General features: G+C 45.8%; 1 long non-coding RNA gene across 1 annotated transcript; it reads right to left on the reverse strand.

Annotated features, from left to right (window-relative positions):
* Positions 1-730: 730 nt before the first annotated feature.
* LOC134202213 (uncharacterized) lies at positions 731-1,294 on the reverse strand. Its single transcript, XR_009977172.1, has 3 exons — positions 1,242-1,294; positions 1,123-1,185; positions 731-1,062 (listed from the first exon to the last, which is right to left on the reverse strand). It is a non-coding gene; the product is annotated as an uncharacterized LOC134202213 (long non-coding RNA).
* Between the last annotated feature and the right edge of the window lie 19,423 nt (positions 1,295-20,717).

Consider the following 20,717-nt stretch of genomic DNA (forward strand, 5'->3'; position numbering starts at 1 on the left):
AGATCCTCAAGTGGATCGGTTCCACCAACTGCTCCATCTGATGAATGACGATCCCACTGTATCTGGTCGTCTGCGGGAGTCTGTTGTATCGATCGGTTCGTCTTCGGGATGGTGCCGGTCTGCTTCTTCACTTGCGACGAGTTCGCCGCTGGCTTTGGTGGCCGCACCATCGACGAGTTGACCGGAGCTGAACGATGAACTGGCTGGCTTGTTTCTGCGCCGTGTTGAAACTTCTCCAAAAGCTTCCGGCACATTTCTACTTGAGATCGTAGATTTGCCAGCTCTTCAGATGTTGGGTTGGCGCGATGCTCGCACTGCTCAACCCGATCCTTGAGAGCTATGAAGGCAGCTTTCGGATCCCTTTTGGCCTTCAGAAATTCCACGGTACCTGGCTCGATCGCCGAGAGTGGAATTGACACCATCACTGGAGCGGTAGTTTTCGGTGTATCACTGGGTGGAGGCATCGACCGACGAGCATTCGGTGCCAGAAGAGCTCCAGGAGGAGTTGGTGTCACTAAGCGCATATTCGACGAAGGTGAAGTCGCATCGATGATTGCACCACCTCTCGTGCCGCCACTACGATGGCTCGCAGTTTCCTCCCCATCCAGTACTCTGTCGATCAGTTTCTGCTGCTCGTCCAAGTGGCGCCGCTGGAGTTCCAGTTCCACACGATCGCGTTCGATCTGCTGTCGTTCCACCAGCTGATTCAGGCAGACGGAGAACACCGATGTTGAGCTAGTGTGGCTGAATTCACTTCGGACCGATATGACGTCATCACTCTGGTGTGCGGCATGCGCGGTGCAATCACCACACAAGAAGGATCGATCCCGGATGCTCTCATTCACCTCGGCGCAGGCGTAATGCTTCCAGACGTCGCACTGGTCGCACTGGACCATGTTGTCCGCACTATCTGGCCGTTGGCAGGCCACACAGTTGTATTCCTCGTGGCCATCGGTCGCGCTGTCTTCCATGTTGCCACGAATTTTGAAGATTTGTCGAGGCTGGCAGGGCGCAAAGGAAAAACACAAACCGGTTCTGATAGCTTTGTGTATTGAGCTTCAACTATAATTAGATCGAAACGTAAGTATAATATTTCACAGTAAGTATTCAATAATTACTCACAATTCGGTGGGCCTATATATCTTGCGCACCTGCTGTGCCACACACTAACCTCTACCTAGTGGCCTAAATTCAGTTAATTAATTATCTGATATTATCTTCATTTAATATTATTTTCTCACTTTTCTTTTCAGGATTTGTCGGAAGGACCTACTGGACCACAGACTGGACAGACTGCGGCGATGGATTTCACGCTATGACTGCGGATAAAAATAATAAATTATGTGGATAGCTTTGACCTGACTCAACTAACCTCACTTTGCGACTACAATCTGGCAACTGTCGCCAACGGTATAATCCTACCGAACTAATCCTTAATCGGTGGAAAATCAGATCGAGCACTACACGCTAATTTTCTGAACCGTATTTTAATTTTAAAATTCTCTTAACTAAATTCACTGTTTTCTTAAATCGTAAACGTCTCACTGCTGCTTCAACGTAGCTGGAATGTGGCGAAGAATGACCGGAAGAGCCCGATGACAGCTTGTCAAACGAGCGATGTCATTCCACCAGCGTCGACGCGGCGCTTCGGCAGCTGACGTGGCGCTTTGACAGCTGACGAGTGCCCTTCAGATTCGGTGTTGGGCAAGGTTGCCAGCTTGACGGCTTCTGCGTTAACAACGACGGTGTAATTTATAACGCCAACCAGCTTCATGTCCTTCCAGGTATTGGAGCCGTGCTCCAGATGGATCAGGTGAAGCTGGTCACGATATCTCCTCGCCCTGTCGTGACGAGCGATCTTGTGCAAGGCCACTGGCTTCAGTCCGCAACTTTCAAGCTCTGCTTGGAGCTCTTCCTCCTTCATGTCGTGAAGTCCTCGCAGCAAAGCCTTGAGCGGCTTCGTGCCGGGGTGGTCATGAGTGTAGTACTCATACTTGTGGACCTCGAGGAACTCCACGACGGATTGATGATGGTCCTTGTTTGCCGGCATCACTTTCACGCCCTCGCTACAGAGCCGAAAAGTACATTTCAGCCCTTAGCGATCAGCTGGCGAATTGTTGGGCGTAAATCCGGCGGATCGCCCTTCACAAACACTGGCGGGCACTTCTCCTTCCGCTCCGGTTGCACCTGCGGCAGCTGCGATTGCTGCTTCTTCCTCTTTTTCGGCGGATTACCGGCGTCATCAAGCGGCAACAGCGAGAACACGTTGCTCTGCAAAAGCTGCTTGGAGGGGTTACCCGCGCCTCCAAGAGCAGTGCGCTTAGCCACTTTTCCAGCGACCGAATCGGCCACCGTGTTCATAAGATTCGCCCTACGTTTTCGGCCCTGGAATGACCCAGCCAGATGTCAACTGATGATGACCGTATGCAGACAGATGTCAACTAATTGGCATCGAAACTCTGAGACAGCGTAGGAGAAACGCGAAAGCGACATTTGTTGCCACATGTCTGGTTGGAGAAGCGGAGCCCCCAATATTTTGGCGCTAATGGACATCAATGTGCCAACGTAAACATTCCGTTCTAGTGCCTTCTTCCATTTGCCTCGACAACACCATGACTACGACCTGAAAGAACCAATTTGATCAATGATGATCGTATTTAACGAGACGTATTCGAATGTTGACTTTGATTGACAAAGTGATCGTAGAATTTAGGTTTTTAGAGTTAAGATTCATTAAGACAAACAACAATGTCGGATGATCATTATAACAACAATTAACAATAATTAAGTAAGTATAAAAATATCATCGTGTTTGCCTGAATATGAATGAAAAAAGGTAACTAGGCTTAGAAACCTCGCAGATAATAAATGTGAAAGTACCGATTGAACACCAAGCTGCAATGTTCCTGTGGGGGGGAAAGAAGAAGATAGCCTTCACCCTAATAGGACAATCAACTCTTGGCAGCCACGCTGACCTTTCCTCTACAGGCGCCGTCGAGATCAAATATATCGATTTAAGAAGTTTCCTTAAGGTAAAACTCGTTAAAATCAAATTTCAAATCTTCTCCAAGCTTTTAGAGGCACAAATGTCAAACAGCAAGATGTAGGAACCAGAGAAAACATTTTTTTTAATCTTTGCAGCATGCTTTATAAAACGATTTTAAAATTTGTCGATCACCATTGATGACGGTGGCCATTTTAGCAGCTATTATGTCCTTGAGCTCCACCTACCACTGGCCGAAACGGAGTTGAGTCGTAATTATGTATTGTTTTCAAATCGATCCTGTAACTCGAGTAACCCAGATCAATACTGCAATGGAGTGTAGTTAGTGACATTTAGAAATGGCACCATTAAGGAGGTGAAACGTCACAAAAACAACATTTTCGCAGAAAATCTTAACGAAAAGTAAAAAGTCTCCGGAAAATCCACAAGTCTAACACCTTTTATGCATTTCAGATCGAGAATCGGTCCAAATAAAAGAAAAGCATTTTCAAATAGATACTCACTAGTAATTCATTTCATTTATTTAGTTTACATCTAAGCTGATAACACTGAATCAACAATTTGACGCCACAATACATGGTTCGCGGCCGCTCACTAGTAAACAGTGTGCAAATTTTTCCTGTATAAATCACCACAGATTTTCCAAAAATCCATCAGAAACTTGCTCAAAAATTCCATAGCGATTTCCTCCAAAGATTCCCGCGGAGAATTTAAGAAAGAGTTCCTTTGCGAAAGAGGAGGAATTCTCAAAGCATTTTCTGGACGCTTCCATAACGATTAACGATACAGCAAGTTCGAACAAATTTTAGGATGAACAGTGAAAACCTAAAAGTATTTTTGTAGAAACTTCTGAAAGAAATACCAGAGGAAAACCCAAGTGTGACGCATATTTTACGGAAGTTATTTTCGAGCTTATCCCAGAAGAAATTATTAAACTGGTTACTGGTGGATATACTAAATGAATTCTATTAGGAACTCCCGACGGCCTTCCAAGAGGAATTCACATAACTCTAGATTTCTCTGGAATAAATAATTACATTTTGCGTCATGCTAGTTGCAGTTGTGGGCAGACCACCAACCAGTGGTTAAGATTCAAAGACTTTAACGGCATTTAGAAAACTCGCTGTATTATTGTAAGTAACAGGTTAAAACATTGGTGTGCAATATGGGTTCCAACTCTTATAATGAATCGAAATTTACAACAACAGTGGTAGAAACCCGCAATAGTATTTTTATAGCCACAATATCTTATTACTCCGTGCTGCAATTTTTAATCAGTTTTACTTCCATATTGTATAACGAACGGCAATTAAAAACATAATAAATCCATATAAATGAATCAAAGGAACACACTCGTTTGTGTGCTTGATACTGAAATGCTTATCAGTATTTTGATCACCTTATGAAGCAAGATGGTTAAAAACAAGGAACACTGATTTTCAGGCTTGACTAAAAGTTTTTTCGATGTTTATCAAAAATCTCGAAAGTTCATTTACGATATTTTGCATTTAACTAAATGATAAAATTGGCCATGCTGTGGTATCATCATCTTCCAAAGTTGATGGTTTTTATGCATCTGATAATACCGCAGAAAGCTTTCACAAATGCCTCATTGGTCGAAAAGCCCAATAAAAAGGTTTTCTCATCGATTTCAAAATCTATAAATAGCCATAGCCATCAATTTATCTAAGCCCGACCACACAAATGCCAATTTCCGATGGCACGACACTGCAGCTTTGACAGCGACGACGCTCCCTAATTCCTATCCCGTCCGGTTGTGACAAGAGAACAAGCCCCGTATAGCCGAGCCAGCCTGAGTGTGTAAGGCAATATTTTAATTGCTTTGAAATATACATACGTGTGCGAAAACCTGTTTCGTGATCAGAACTCCCCATAGTTGTCACATGACCTCGTGCCTCCGATATGCGTCCCTCGCCGCCAATCACCCACCCCCGATTCGACTCAGAGCGCCTCACGAACTACTAAGCAGCCATCCTCCCAACGGCAGTGCTAGTAGTTATGACTCCCCTTTCTTCCCATTTCACCCACTCCAACCGATAGATGGACTCTCCCAACCCGGCAGAATAAAGTCGTTTTGCCTAAAAGCTTGCCAACACACGCGCTCTCCCCCAGGCCGGCCAGGTATTTGCAGCAACAGCCACAACCATCATCCCACAGCCAGCGCTCTAACAAACATTCGCTTCTAACTTATTGGCTTGCAGCTCAGTGTGATGTCGTTGCTGCAGGTTCTCGAAGCGGCGGTGGTGTGGCACAGGCGGCTTATATTAGTTTTGCGCCAAAGCACCAAACACATTTCTTTCCTCCGGTCGTCGTCGTCGGTGGGGAAATCCCTGCTGGACCGGGGTACGACTGGGGGAGCATGCGAGCAGTAAATCGCGCACATTTGCAGCTTGCAGAAGCTGTTCTCAAGGTTAAGCCGGCCACTTCCTTTGAGGTTTTCCTCGAGTAGCTGTGAAGATGTTTGGGGGATGGGAGCCCGAGTGAAACACAATTCGAATTTAAAGATGCTATTTTTAACAATGTGCAGTACGACGTTTTCTGTGACGTTATTATTAATCAAGTAGTTGATTTATCTTCCTTCTATATGCTATAATACTAGAATAAGGCTATTTTTTTTGTAAATTCGTAGCTGCACAGCATGCTACAGTAGAAAAAAAATCAATAATAATTTTTATAATTATAATTCAACCGAATTTTACGAAAGAGGTTTTTTCTACCTTTATCATTCAAAATCATGGATTTTTGCAATTTCTGCAGCACGCTTTCGTTTTCAAGTAGTGTACAAAGGGACGAACACGGATAAAAAGAACTCCACTTTAAAATCCTTACGTACAAAAAGTTCTTGCTTGAATGAACAATACTCAACCCGAAGCAGCGACACCAAATATGACGAAAATCAAGTAAAGAAGGCAGCCTGTAGTGCTGCTGACCGGAACCATCACCTAGCCTTGCATGACTATTTCGCACAGCAGGACTAAACAGCCAGCCCTCTTCCCGTTGAGTGCAAGTGTCGCGCACCACTTTCCCAGTGACAACTTAATTAATTAGAAAATTGTGTTTGGGGAATTGGTGCGACATCGATGGGAGCCAGTTGATCTATTAATGTTGTTGGCCAAATGGTCGTCGTTAGCCATTACTACCGGTGTGCTCGAACATGAGCTTCTTCCATTTTCCGGACTGACTGGCAATGGCACCAGCGCTGGCGGCCGGTCAGTTGAGTTTCGTATGACGCTCACGTGAGGATTTTTGACCCGGATCACATTTTCAGCTCGGTGATGGACTGAACGTTCAGTGGATGATGGATTGAGAGCGACTTTGATAGCTCATTGCACAGCAGATGTTATCGAGATAGTGCGAGTTTCAATAAAGTAATTAGTCAAATGATGTTGTAGTGGGCGATTCCTATTCATTAGCAAGTTACTAGAAATTTCGAAATTCCTACAACAAACGACACGGCGGCAATTACTCGTTCGATTTCCTGTGCCTGCAGGACAATGAATGTGCAATCCGCTGGAGAATTTGCTTCAATTTCCTGCCTTCATTGTGCAGCGACATATCGCAACGCATTTATCAAGTTTTAAACTTGGAATTGCCTGTGCGAAACGGTTCCGCACCTTCATCGAGATCATATCCGAGCCAAAGTGTAACACCAACAACTGTTAGAGCCGTCTCAGGTTACATTACCAAGCCATCCCTTCCAACGTGAACGAAGAAAAAATACGGCACTTTCTGATTGCAACTGGTACCAATTCCATCGCACCGGGTGGAATGTGTTTTTTTTCCTGAGTAACAATTTACCCGCGCTCTTCCTGTTAGGCGGCGAACACAATTGAAACCAACCAGCCGCCGTAGAGGGGGACGGTATCCGACAAGGGTAGATAACAGTTTCATTACGTTTCCTCGAGCCAAGTGTCGATCCCCCAGGGGGTGGTTTTAAAATTAAGACCGTTAAAAAGAAAATAGGGCTGGTACTCCACGGGTGGGTGAAACTTTGGCGGAATGAGGGCTGGATAGAATCAACAGCGCAAGAATAAAGCAGCCGTATGTTGTTGAGGTCCCCACAGACGCATCAGTTTCAAGAGCTACCAGCAACGGTACGGCGGCCACCCTTCAGATGGAATGGTCTTTTTGAGTGCTCGTGGAACTTCGGTTTGCTGCAGAATGAACAAAGCGTGTATGGTTCATCATACGTTTCAATGGATTTAAACTAGGATACAGTCAAAAAAAAATGGATTCAATATTCTATAGTTATAATTGAAGTCCGAAATTGGTTCCGATTGATGGATGTGGCTTTCTCAGTTTAAGGAAAATTAAACTTTAGCTGTTTTGATTATCCTTAGGAAGCCACATCTATGAACCAACCATAATTCCGGTCGATATTTTCCAAAGTCAACAAATCGGTAATTTCCCATGTGCCATTTATTTGACGCTATATGAGATGGATAAATGGCAATGCGAATCCCCCAAAACGGCTTACCAAATGTTTATCAATTCACCTTCCGCACCATTTGAATTTGCTACTCCACGGGATTGAACGCTGCTCTCCATCCCAATCAGTACCCTCTCCACTCCCGGTGAAATCTTCGTCAAACTTGCTGGCTGTAAAGTGTTCAGCCAGATAGTCCAACGTTCAGTGCTTTGGAGTGAATCCAACATGTTTCGTAGGCAGCAAGTGCAATACGTGGCTCATATCGTCGACAGTTACAGGTTTCCGTGGTGGGTCCATACAAATGCCGGACAAAACCCAATACGCTGCTCAAATTTTAAACCAAAGTATAATTTTGGAACGCTGAATTATTTTGAAGGTCACAATTGTTATCCGACATATGCTACACTACTCAACGACTACCGGGAGCTCATGTCTTAAGATCTAAAGCAGTAACAGCGTCCTCATTTTAACATTGAAAAAGTCAATTTCTACGCAATTGGGTCCTAAAATGAAGAATCGATTTTCTTTTAGGGAATGATGAAGTGATTTATCTTGAACGCGTCAGTTTTTCTCCCGACTCATAAGTCGAAAGGAACATTGCTTAATTTGAAGTTTAAAAAATATATGGAAAATGTTTCCTCGACATTTTTGGTCTTGTTTGACGTACGCAATAATGAAAAATTCACTGAAATTTACGCTAAACATCATGCACATAAATGGAACACCATTATTAGCGTAATTTAGCACGTAATATAGCCTAAATGTATACAATATTTGACGTGAATCGTCAATATTGCTTGCAAGTTGTAAGCAAACTTGTTGGGAAGAGGACCATTTCCGCGTCGAATAGTGTAAATTTCCGCATCTCAAGTTTTACGCGCTGTTTACTTTTCATTATTTTTTTCTGTGTATGATTCAAACGCACTAGCAAAACACCGCAGGGCACTTGACTCAACCTTTGACAGTTAACATATGGGCCTGACGTTTTGAACTGATGGTTTATTCGTTCTGATATGTTGCCTAAGGGGGCCCTCCTTAGCCGTGCGGTAAGACCCGCGGCTACAAAGCAAGACCATGCTGAGGGTGGCTGGGTTCGATTCCCGGTGCCGGTCTAGGCAATTTTCGGATTGGAAATTGTCTCGACTTCCCTGGGCATGAAAGTATCATCGTGTTAGCCTCATGATATACGAATGTAAAAATGGTAACTTGGCTTAGAAACCTCGCAGTTAATAACTGTGGAAGTGCTTAAGTGAACACTAAGCTGCGAGGCGGCTCTGTCCCAGTGTGGGGATGTAATGCCAATAAGAAGAAGAAGAAGATGTTGCCTAAGACTATTATCAGAATTTTATGACCATCGGTTCATGTATATTCTTGACCGATGCATTATCGTTTGCAACTATAAACGATGTAAGGCTTCAGGACCCAACTCATCACACTAACCACCGTAGAGTAGACTAACAAAATAGAATTTAATACATGATCTCAGATCGTTTCGAATCATTCCCAGAAGCAATAACTTCAACAAACCACCAATTATTAAATTTACAAGCTTCAATTTTCAAATTTTGAAATTAGCTCTATGTGAGAAATTTAAAAAAAAACGAGCTTCGCGAAAAAAGCGAAAAAAAAATAACGTTTTGCCCGGGTTTCTACCACTATGCGATGGGTGTTCGGTCTTGCGGCCATAAACTGCTATGGCAAGTTCGTCTCAAACATGCGAAACCTACGATACCCACTCGGCAATCTCTCCGAAACTGACGAAAATTCCAATGGACCCCGGATTGCCAAAAAGCGTTCGAGAAATTGGAACAAATTCTTTCCTCGGATCTGCTCCCCCCACACTACGACCCGAAAAGTGAGATCATCGTTTCAGCCGACGCTTCCTCTTTTGGACTAGGGGTGACCACAAGTTCCCCGACAGCACCATCAAATAATTTCATTCATAGACTAACGCAAAATGAACTCCCCCAAGAAATTATGACGTTTGAGAGGTTCGCATAATGAACGCAAAATGAACTTTTGTTCGAGTGGACGACCCGCTCAAATGTCAAAATCCATCGGGTGAGTGAATTTGATGAACTTCTGCATAGATCTATAGCAAACAAACGATAGTCCGTACCATGCGTAAAAATTTCACTTTTCTGCTAAATAGCCACTATTAACAAAACATTTTCAATGGCGCCACTGATATCCGGGGACCGTAATCGATGCCATTTTTGCAACCAACTCTTTCTTCTCATAAAATTTTGGTCCTGAGAAGAACCGATTTTCTTTCCAAAATGCGCCACTAACAGTAACTAAACGATAGTCCGAAGATTGTTGTTTTTGGCAATGGCCTCTCGATGTTCCGCTTTCTGCTGAGACTGCTGCAACGGGCGTCATTGTTGTGCCGACTCTCCGAGAAAATTTAATTGAACTGAGGATTGGAGTCAAACCCGTAAGTTGCACGATTTTGATGTCTGTGCTTGCGATGCACATACGCGATCAAATGGTTTACCGATTTTTCAGTGCCTAGTAAAATTCAATTTTTCAATAGTTTAGTACCTTGAATGCATTTTTTCGATATCTCAGCAAAATCTTAAAGAGTTCGTCGATCGATTAACACCAAAATCTTCAAAATCGGTTGAAATACGGCTGAGTTATTAGCCCTTACTTCCTGACCACTTTTCGTGACGGTCTCGGATTTGAAACTGCAGAATGACCCCCAATGTTCCGGAAAGACGTAATCCTACGTCAAAAGACACGTGTTTCGCGCGGTCAGCGTCTGTGGCAGTCGAATCAGCATCAGCGCATCATTTACGTTCGAGATTTTACGGAGAGCGAACATGACGGTCTGTCATGTCCCAATCAGCATCGGAGGAGGCGTATTTGACAATTGATGGAGTCCGTTGCGGCGAATCATCGGATGGCGGTCGAGGGAATTCTGTTATTGACGCCCATACTTGAACACTAAATCGGTTCTTTTCAGGACCACCATAATACTTGGAAATAAGTTAAGTTGAGAGAATTGTTGGAGATTGTCAACAGGTGAGAAAAGTGGAATTTCTGGATATAAGAAGCGCTGATGGCGGAATATGCTGGACTTAAATATGTTTTCAGTTGCTTCGTAATGATGTCTGTCTGTCGAACCGCCAGATGAATCACTCTATTCGAGCTCAGCAAGAGAAAGTGGTTCGGTGTCAGGGCCTTACTGCCCTGACTGTAAATATAGGTTTAAGGACGGTTGTTGATGATGGATTCCACCTCCACGATGGCGGTTAATATGGTCTCCTCATTAGGGTTCTTAGGAAATGCCTGCTTTCCTGCTTTTACGGATCGTACTAACCTCTCCCATAACCCGCCCATGTGAGGGACGTACGGGGGTGAAATTCCATCGAGCATCCGTATTTGTAAATATTTGCGCTTCTTCTTATTGGCATTACATCCCCGGACTGGGACAAAGCCGCCTCGCAACTTAGTGTCCATTAAGCACTTCCACAGTAATGGGAAGGTTTCTAGATAAGTTACAGGAAGTCGAGACAATTTCCAATTCGAATCCGACCGGCAACGGAATCGAACCCAGCCACCTTCAGCATGGTCTTACTTTTTAGCCGCGCGTCCTACCGCACGGCTAAGGAGGGCCTAAGGAGAGAGATCTGCGCTAGTCCATGATTTATGGTATCCAACTGCGCCACAAGCTAGTTCCGCGATCTGAATAGATTTCTATCGACGCTAGCTGACCACTGTTTCGTTGTTCGCATGTCCGTACTTTCGATGGTAGCAATTTATCACAAGCTGTGTAACATAATGATCCTTCGACAGAATGACAGGGAATTTAGCTTGGTATGAGATACATCCAGCAGCTTCGATGCGAGAACGCATTCTCATAAGTCCTCTAGAGTCTACGAATGGTGACAGCTTGTATAGGCAACTGCTTTTAACTAGTAGTTTGTAATGCTTTTGGAGAACACGATATTCCTCAGGATACTTGTCCATTTGAACTATTTTTAGTATAATCGATTCGGCTTGTCTCATCATCTCGCTTTCCTTATTTTGGTGCAAAACAACAACACAAACGTCACGGTAGCAGTCAGTCTCTCCCATTTGGAGAATCTTTTGAAGTCTATGAAAGCCTCTTTTGGAACATGTTAGTGTACGTTAGATAGCTTCAATTCCTCACTCTGGGATTGCTCGATTGTTTTATGTAGCTAGTCACACTTAGGATGGTAGAAGAACTCAGGACGCACCTGCTCTTTTCTCCGAAACACGGACCACGACCCCACTTAGTGGTTACTCGGTTACTTTCATTCTTGACGGCACTTTTCGTCAATCTTCAACCTTGGTATCATGCAGGATCTCAGTTACACGGAACGCAACATACTGTTTGTACTTTCTCGGGTAGCTCCACATGAATCGCTCGAATCGCTCACATGGTTTTGGAAATGGACAAAAGCTTAATCGGTGCTACTTTTGTTCTTGAGGAAACTAGACTGCATCGTATTTTGCGCTCATCCAAAATTCGAAAATAACCCACGGCAGCATATGATGTACTACTGGTATCTGCAAACACGTGCAATTCCAACGAATTTTTAAGCATTTTGCCCGTAGCCCGGGAAATAGGACCTGGATGTCTGCATCTTTTCTAACTTTCCGAGAAGCGTAATGTACTGCGTAATAATCACAAATGGTCAGACCAATCCCAGCGGATCGAAAACGCTCATGACAAGGCTTAAAAATTTGGCGTTTTGTCGGAACTACGAGTGGATCTAGTAAGCCTTGTAGGAGAGAATTCGACATCCAATGTTTGATCATAAATCCTCATTTCTAGTGTACCTTCTTGACGTCTAACGCCAACTGCACAGCTTCGTCGATAGAGTTGACGCTGTCCAAATAGTCGTCGACATAATAGTTAAGGTGATTAAGGACCCTGTAGCAGCTGCTGGAAAATCTGCTGCATGCTCATCTGCATTCAAATTTTTAATGAATTGCGTTGAACTTGGTCAACAGGCTGACACAAATATGGCGACGTCCATCACATACACCTGTATAGGGACGAAAGGGTAATCTCTCCATAGGAGCCATTGATTATCACAGATTATCTGGACCTGAGGAACATTTCCATTATATTGCCTCTGATGGCGATGTTCTTCTGACGGTAGTGCTTGCAGCTAAGTTTACAGGTCTGGCCGCTTTAGAAGAACGGAGTTCAACGATATTCCACGTACGGATGCAGCTGCATCCCATACGACCCTGGGCTTTTTTGGGTTCACCACTAGGCCTAGTGGTGGAAACCACGTTCTTTTTAAACTCGTCTCATCCAACTCTTGTGCAGTGACCTTGTGAGCGTACTCTTTCGATACGTATTCGGTTGTCTTTTGTCTGACATTGGCGTACAAATTTGGTGATCAAAGTAGACGGTTCTCTAGACATTTAAGTCTACGTTCAGCAATTTTCTTGCTACAGCGTCAAATTTACACAAAAAGGCCAGTTCTCGCGCTTAGGTTCATAGGGGCGTAACTGTATAGATATATTTTTCTCTTCGCCGATTTTTTTCTTTTTATTATTGTACTGAATTGCGCTAGTTTGTCGAGGATTTAATGGTTTGGTGTGATACAGGTTGATTATATCTTGCACCAGAATCAATAAACACGGTTGTAGCTTTTGAAACAATTGAGTTATTAACAAAATATAAAATCGATTAAGAGAAATCGATCGATACAGTTACGTCCCTATGAAACTAAGTGCGAGAGTTTCGTTGACGTTCTTTTTGTGGTCGTCTGCAGAATCTCCTTCGCTCGTTTATCGTCTGCTGATTCCTGCAACTGTTGAACGGAAACACCCACACTTTCCATAGAAAAGAAGCTATTAACTAGTTCAGCATGTCGCCTCATGTTTGGCTTCTAATGTGAAGAACACGTTGGGGTGAAGAACTTTCATCTTTCCCGGAGCGGCCATACAGTACCAAATCTAGTCTGGTCTTGGCTGCCACTGGTTCGTGTTCACGACCTTCTCGTAGTGTGATAGATGCCTGGTGTTGCGTTTGTGAAGCTTTCGAACGGTAGGCAACTTAAGTATTGTTACCCAAACAGTGTTTAGTTTTGAGGTCTTCAATAACGACGGATCGCTGCGGAAGCTCTAGCTCACTAACGATGTGCACTTTCTACAGAGTGAAATGCTTGCCTTTCGACGATCCAGAAATCCAGATCCAGGTCCAGTTGAATCTGTTGTGATTCTTCTTTTATTCCATTTGTACATTGCATATACAACGGAGAGTTTGGGCCTCGTATCCCTAATCTGAGTGCTAAAGACTGATCTAATAGCATTACATCTGAACCCCATCAAATAAGGCCAAAGTTTTAATTGAGCGTCCATTGGCATGAAGTGTAACAGAATTATACAGAAAAGTATGGGATGATGCTGTTAATGTACAGATATTCCAGAAGCTGGAACTGATTTTGATGCTCCTCCTACTCGAGGATCGCCTGGACGTAACCGTCTATGGTGTCGTTCCTGGCATCCTTCAAACCCGCAGCTCGGTGCTTTACATCGTCATTTCCAATGCGGATACAAGTAGCGTCTGAAGGGGCTTGGATTCTCCTTTAAAAAACTAAGTGGCTTTAGAACTGATAGGACAGCACTGACAATAACGGGAAAGAACATTGGCATTATGACACTGCGAAGAAAAGAAAAACAATCACAGTGGTATAGTTTTATTCCTCCACACATTATTTCCACGCATTATTTACCTAGAAAATCTATGTGTGAAAACAAACAATATTCCTGAACTACTGACGGTCGTCATTAAGCCAATATACTTTATCCACCCGAGGGATCCACCAACACCAATTATAAATGATGTTGACGAAAATGGAAGCAGATTACGAAAATTTGCTGTATTATTGCGAAGCTCGTTAACTAAGCCGTTGATAAGGCTTGCAAGATTTCATTCTCTTCGAAACGAAATCGCACTATTTTTACAAGATAAAGAATAACCAATGCCCGAACTGAATGATCCCTAATAGGCGAGTGACTTAGCTTTTCTGGTAGATATTACCAAACATCTCAATGACTTGAACACAAAGCTACAACGACGAGCTCAAATCTAAATTTCAGAAAGAAAACATCTCTCATAAGTGTGGTAATTGTATCAGCCGAATGCCGAATTTACCATAGCCACGCTTGCTCTCGTGCTTATGAAATCTTCATCTAATTGAGTAAGTAATTCGAATTTGCGATCGAGGAAATCCTTTTCCAGCTTCAGCGACGCTAGTGGAATTCACTGACTACGGAACCAAACTATCTATACTCTTTTCGTTAGCCTCACATAAAAACATTATGAACGGCTTCCCTCGTCAGTAAGCACTTTGGCGAAAGGATTCTTATTTGTTCCAAATCATAAGTTTCAACGTCGGATCGTGAATAGCACCGTTCGAATAACTGTTTCGCTTTCATCAAACTTCCGACGATAGCTTGTGGTGCTACGTATTCGATTTCACATGTTCTCAGCCAAAAGGCCATAAAATCCAAAAAAGAAACCGGTAGCATCGGATCGTAAAAAGTACACCTCACAGAACGATGCAATAATTGATACCTTCAGCCCTGCAATTATAACGCTATATCACGCGGCACAAAGCAAGGTGTAACAACCCTTTCAATAGGATTCCCTTTCACTGCGACTGTGTGAATGGAGAGAAAAAACCCGACAAGGAATCCTTTCCGTTTCTGTTTCAGAGGAAGCAGTCCCTAACGCTTGTTGTACATCTTGCTTCTGCAATTATGACCGATTTGATTTTTTTCGAAATCATGACAAATCGGGGAGGCCGAAAGGAAACTGGATACTATTTCGCCAACGTTCCGATACAAAACGGTAATTATTATTTGCTACTGAGCGTTTCCTTCATAGCAGTAGGAGCAACAGCACCAGCAACAGTAATTTGAGCATCGACATCGACCGCGAGAAGGGTTGGGAATCCTTTGGCCTCTTTTGCGCTTTCTGTTAACTGTCTTTTCGATGGGATTCACGTTCATAGTTAGACCCACCCTACATCCACAGTGGAACTATCATGGTTTATGGAAGCAACAGTGTCGTCCATAAAAAATTGAAGAACAGTTATTAGTGTCACGGCAATTACTCGTTTGGAAAATTTGACAGGATGATCCTAACTAAAAACAGAGGAAGTAATAGAAATGTAATTTTTAAAAGAATGCAGGTGTTTAACAAATTCAGTTTTTAATTGATATAAGAATATTATTTCTAATAAATAATTAATGGATTGCTTTCAGCCTATCCGAAATAGTGCGCATGATAAATGCAGATTAGCTTGACTAAATAGTGTTGCTGTTATGGATTAGAGGAATATTTTTACTGCACATGCTTTGGAATGCCATCAAAGACAAACAACGATGCCAGCCACGTCCTCAGAGTCAATATAGGATTGGGAGAGGAAAATTTGTTCGACACTTATTGCTACAAGCAACCAAAGAATCCAAAGAATGGAAAGATTATGAGAAGCTACCTTAGTAAGCGACGAAAATTATTCACCTGATAAATGATAACACGATCCATCGCGTACTCTACATAAAGATCGCCCGATCACTACTGAATAGAGCATCTTTCTTCTATAGACGCAACACGCTCCATAGCATCACAATCAATCCAAATCAAATCCAAATACAATCCAAATCCAATCCAATCCAAATCCAATCCAATCCAAATCCAATCCAATCCAAATCCAATCCAAATCTAATCCAAATACAATCCAAATCCAATCCAAAACTAATCCAAATCCAATCCAAATCCAATCCAAATCCAATCCAAATGCAATCCAAATCCAATCCAAATCCAATCCAATCAGTCAAATCAATCCAAATGCAATCCAATCCAAATACAGTCCAAATACAGTCAAGTACAATCAAATCAAGTCAAATTCAATACAAATCCAATACAAATCTATTCCAGGTCAGTCAAAATCAGTCCAAATCAATCCAAATTAGATCCAAATTCAATCCCAGGTCAGTCCGATCCAGTCAGGTCCAGTCCAGATCGGTCAGTCCAGGTCAGTCCAGGTCAGTCCAGGTCCAGTCAGATGGGATCCAGATCCAGTCCAGGTCCAGTACCAGATCCAGTACCAGATCTGTTCCAGATCGAGTCCAGATCCAGTCCAGGTCAGTCCAGGTTAGATCCAGGTTCGGTCCAGATCCAGTCCAGATCAGTCAGATCCAGTCCAGAGTCAGTCCAGGTCCAGTCCAGGTCAGTCAGATCAGTCCAGGTCAGTCCAGGTCGGTACCAGTCCAGTACCAGGTCCAGTCAGTCCAGGTCAGTGGAGTCAGTCCAGATCCAGTCCAGGTCTGGTTCCAGATCCAGTCCAGGTCCAGTCAGATCCGGTCCAGATCCGGTCCAGGTCAGTCCAGGTCAGTCAGGTCAGTCCGGTCAGGTCGGTCAGGTCAGTCCAGGTCGATCCAGTCCAGGTCAGGTCAGTCAGTCGGTCAGGTCAGTCCAGATCCAGTCCAGATCCAGTCCAGATCTGATTCCAGATCCAGTCCAAGTCAGTCAAGTCCAGGTAGGTCAAGTCCAGATCAGATCAGGTCAGTCCATTCCAGGTCAGTCAGGTCAGTCAAGTCAGTCCAGATCCAGTCAGATCAGTCCAGATCCAGGTCCAGTCCAGGTCGGTCAGGTCAGTCCAGATCCAGTCCAGGTCAGTCCAGGTCCAGTCCAGGTCAGTCCAGGTCCAGTCCCAGGTCCAGTCAGGTCAGTCAGGTCCAGTCCAGGTCCAGTCCAGATCCAGTCAAAGATCCGGTCCAGGTCCAGTCAGGTCCAGTCGGGTCAGTCCAGTCAGGTCGGTCAGATCGGTCCAGGTCCAGTCCAGATCAGTCCAGATCCAGTCCAGGTCAGTCCAGATTCAGTCAGATCCAGTCAGATCCAGTCCAGATCCAGTCAGGTCCAGTCCAGATCGGTCAGGTCAGTCCAGGTCCAGTCCAGTCGGTCAGGTCAGTCCAGATCCAGTCCAGATCCAGTCCAGGTCGGTCCAGATCCAGTCCAGGTCAGTCCAGGTCAGTCCAGATCCAGTCAGGTCAGTCCAGATCCAGTCAGATCCAGTCAGATCGGTCAAGTCAGTCCAGGTCAGTCCAGATCCAGTCCAGATCGGTCCAGATCCAGTCAGATCCAGTCCAGATCCAGTCCAAGTCAGTCAGATCAGTCAGATCCAGATCCAAGTCCAGGTCGAGTCAGATCCAGTCCAGGTCCAGTCCAGATCCCGGTCCAGGTCAGTCAAGTCCAGTCCAGGTCAGTCCAGATCCAGTCCAGGTCCAGTCAGATCCAGTCCAGATCCAGTCCAGGTCAGTCAAGGTCAATCGAGTCAGGTCCAGATCCAGTCCAGTCAGTCCATGTCAGTCCAGGTCGGTCCAGGTCCAGTCCAGATCCAGTCCAGAATCCAGTCAGATCCAGATCCAGTCAGGTCAGTCAGTCCAGTCCAAATCCAGTCCAGGTCGGTCAGTCAGGTCCAGTCCAGATCGGTCCAGGTCAGTCGGTCCAGATCCAGTCAAGGTCAGTCAGGTCCAGTCAGGTCGGTCAGATCCAGTCCAGGTCAGTCAGAGTCCAGTCCAGGTCAGTCAGTCCAGTCCAGGTCCAGTCCAGATCCAGTCCAGATTCAGTCCAGATCAGTCCAGATCCAGTCAGAGTCCAGTCCAGATCCAGTCAGATCGGTCCGATCCAGTCCAAGTCCAGTCCAGATCCAATCCAGGTCAGTCAGGTCGGTCCAGATCGAGTCCAAGGTCAGTCCAGGTCGGTCCAGATCCAGTCCAGGTCGGTCAGTCAGGTCCAGTCCAGATCCAGTCCAGGTCAGTCCAGGTCAGTCCAGTCAGTCCAGGTCAGTCAGGTCAGTCCAGGTCAGTCAGGTCAGTCCAGATCCAGTCCAGAGTCCAGTCCAGATCCAGTCCAGGTCAGTCCAGGTCAGAGTCCAGTCCAGATCCAGGTCAGTCCAGGTCAGTCAGATCCAGTCAGGTCCAGTCCAGGTCAGTCCAGATCAGTCCAGATCCAGTCAGATCCAGGTCCAGATCAGTCCAGGTCGGTCCAGGTCAGTCCAGTCAGTCAGATCCAGTCCAGATCGGTCAGATCGGTCCAGGTCAGTCCAGATCCAGTCCAGATCGGTCCAGGTCGGTCAGAGTCCAGTCCAGATCGGTCAGGTCCAGTCAGGTCCAGTCCAGATCAGGTCAGATCCAGTCAGTCCAGGTCAGTCAGGTCAGTCCAGGTCCAGGTCCAGGTCAGATCCGGTCAGGTCAGTCCAGGTCGGTCCAGATCAGTCAGGAGTCAGTCCAGATCCAGTCCAGGTCCAGTCCAGGTCGGTCCAGGTCAGTCCAGATCGGTCAGTCCAGTCCAGATGTCCAGGTCAGTCCAGGTCAGTCCAGATCCAGTCCAGGTCAGTCAAGATCCAGTCAGATCCAGTCCAGGTCCAGTCAGTCAGATCCAGTCAGGTCAGTCCAGGTCAGGTCAAGATCCAGTCCAGATCCAGTCGATCCAGTCCAAGTCCAGTCCATGTCCAGTCCAAGTCCAGTCCAGGTCAGTCAGATCCAGTCCAGATCCAGTCCAGATCAGTCCAGATCCAGTCAGGTCAGTCCAGGTCAGATCCAGGTCAGTCCAGTCAGGTCAGTCGAGATCCAGTCCAGGTCAGTCCAAGGTCAGTCAAGATCCAGTCCAAGATCAGTCCAGATCCGGTCAGGTCAGTCAGATCCAGTCGGTCCGAGGTCAGTCCCAGGATCAGTCCAAGTCAGTCCAGATCCAGTCCAGATCCAGTCCAGGTCAGGTCCAGGTCAGTCAGGTCAGTCCAGATCTGGTCCAGTCAGGTCCAAGTCGAATTCAGGTCCAGTCCAGATCCAGTCCAAGTCGGTCAAGTCAGTCCAGATCCAGTCCAAGATCCAGTCCAGAGTCGGTCCAAGATCCAGTCCAGGTCAGTCCAGATCCGGTCAGGTCAGTCAGGTCCAGTCCAGATCCGGAAGTCCAGTCCAGATCAGTCCAGATCCAGTCAGGTCGGTCAGATCAGTCCAGGTCAGTCCAGGTCAGTCCAGGTCAGTCCAGATCCAGTCCAGATCGGTCCAGATCCAGTCCAGGTCAGTCCAGGTCAGTCAGGTCGATCCAGGTCAGTCCAGATCCAGTCAGGTCAGTCAGAGTCCAGTCCAGGTCGGTCCAGGTCAGTCCAGATCCAGTCCAGATCCAGTCCAGGTCAGTCCAGGTCAGTCAGGTCAGTCCAGGTCAGTCCAGATCCAGGTCCAGATCCAGTCCAGATCCAGTCCAGGTCAGTCCAGGTCAGTCCAGGTCAGTCCAGGTCAGTCCAGATCAGTCCAGATCCAGTCCAGGTCAGTCCAGATCCAGTCCAGGTCGGTCCAGATCCAGTCCAGGTCGGTCCAGGTCAGTCCAGGTCCAGTCAGATCCAGTCCAGATCCAGTCCAGATCCAGTCCAGGTCCAGTCCAGGTCAGTCCAGGTCAGTCAGATCAGTCCAGATCGGTCAGGTCAGTCCAGATCCAGTCCAGGTCAGTCCAGGTCCAGTCCAGATCCAGTCAGGTCAGTCGATCCAGTCAGGTCAGTCCAAGTCAGTCCAGGTCGGTCCAGATCCAGTCCAGATCAGTCAGATCCAGTCCAGGTCGGTCCAGGTCAGTCCAGGTCGAGTCCAGTCCGGTCCAGGTCAGTCCAGGTCGATCCAGGTCGATCCAGTCAGAGTCGGTCAGTCCAGATCCAGTCAGTCAGTCGATCCGGTCAGGTCCAGTCCAGGTCAGTCAAGTCAGTCCAGATCCAGTCCAGGTCAGTCCAGATCCAGTCCAGGTCAGTCCAAATGTCAGTCCAGAGTCGAGTCCAGGTCGGTCAGGTCAGTCAAGTCGGTCCAGATCCAGTCAGTCAGGTCAGTCCAGGTCCAGTTCAGATCCAGTCCAGATCCAGTCCAGGTCGGTCAGATCCAGTACCAGGTCGGTCCAGGTCAGTCAGGTCCAGTCAGTCAAATCGATCCAGATCCAGTCCAGATCCAGTCAGATCCAGTCCCGGTCCAGGTCAGTCAGGTCAGTCAGATCCAGTCCAGATCCAGTCCAGGTCAGTCCAGATCCAGTCCAGATCCAGTCAGGTCAGTCCAGAGTCCAAGTCCAGATCCAGTCCAAGTCGATCCAGATCCAGTCAGATCCAGTCAAGATCCAGTCCAGAGTCGGTCAGATCCAGTCCAGATCCAGTCCAGAGTCCAGTCAGTCAGGTCGATCCAGTCAGGTCAGTCAAGATCCAGTCCAGGTCAGTCCAGATCCAGTCCAGA

This window comes from Armigeres subalbatus, unplaced genomic scaffold (assembly GCF_024139115.2).
Source record: "Armigeres subalbatus isolate Guangzhou_Male unplaced genomic scaffold, GZ_Asu_2 Contig1089, whole genome shotgun sequence".
Taxonomy (NCBI): Eukaryota; Metazoa; Arthropoda; class Insecta; order Diptera; family Culicidae; genus Armigeres; species Armigeres subalbatus.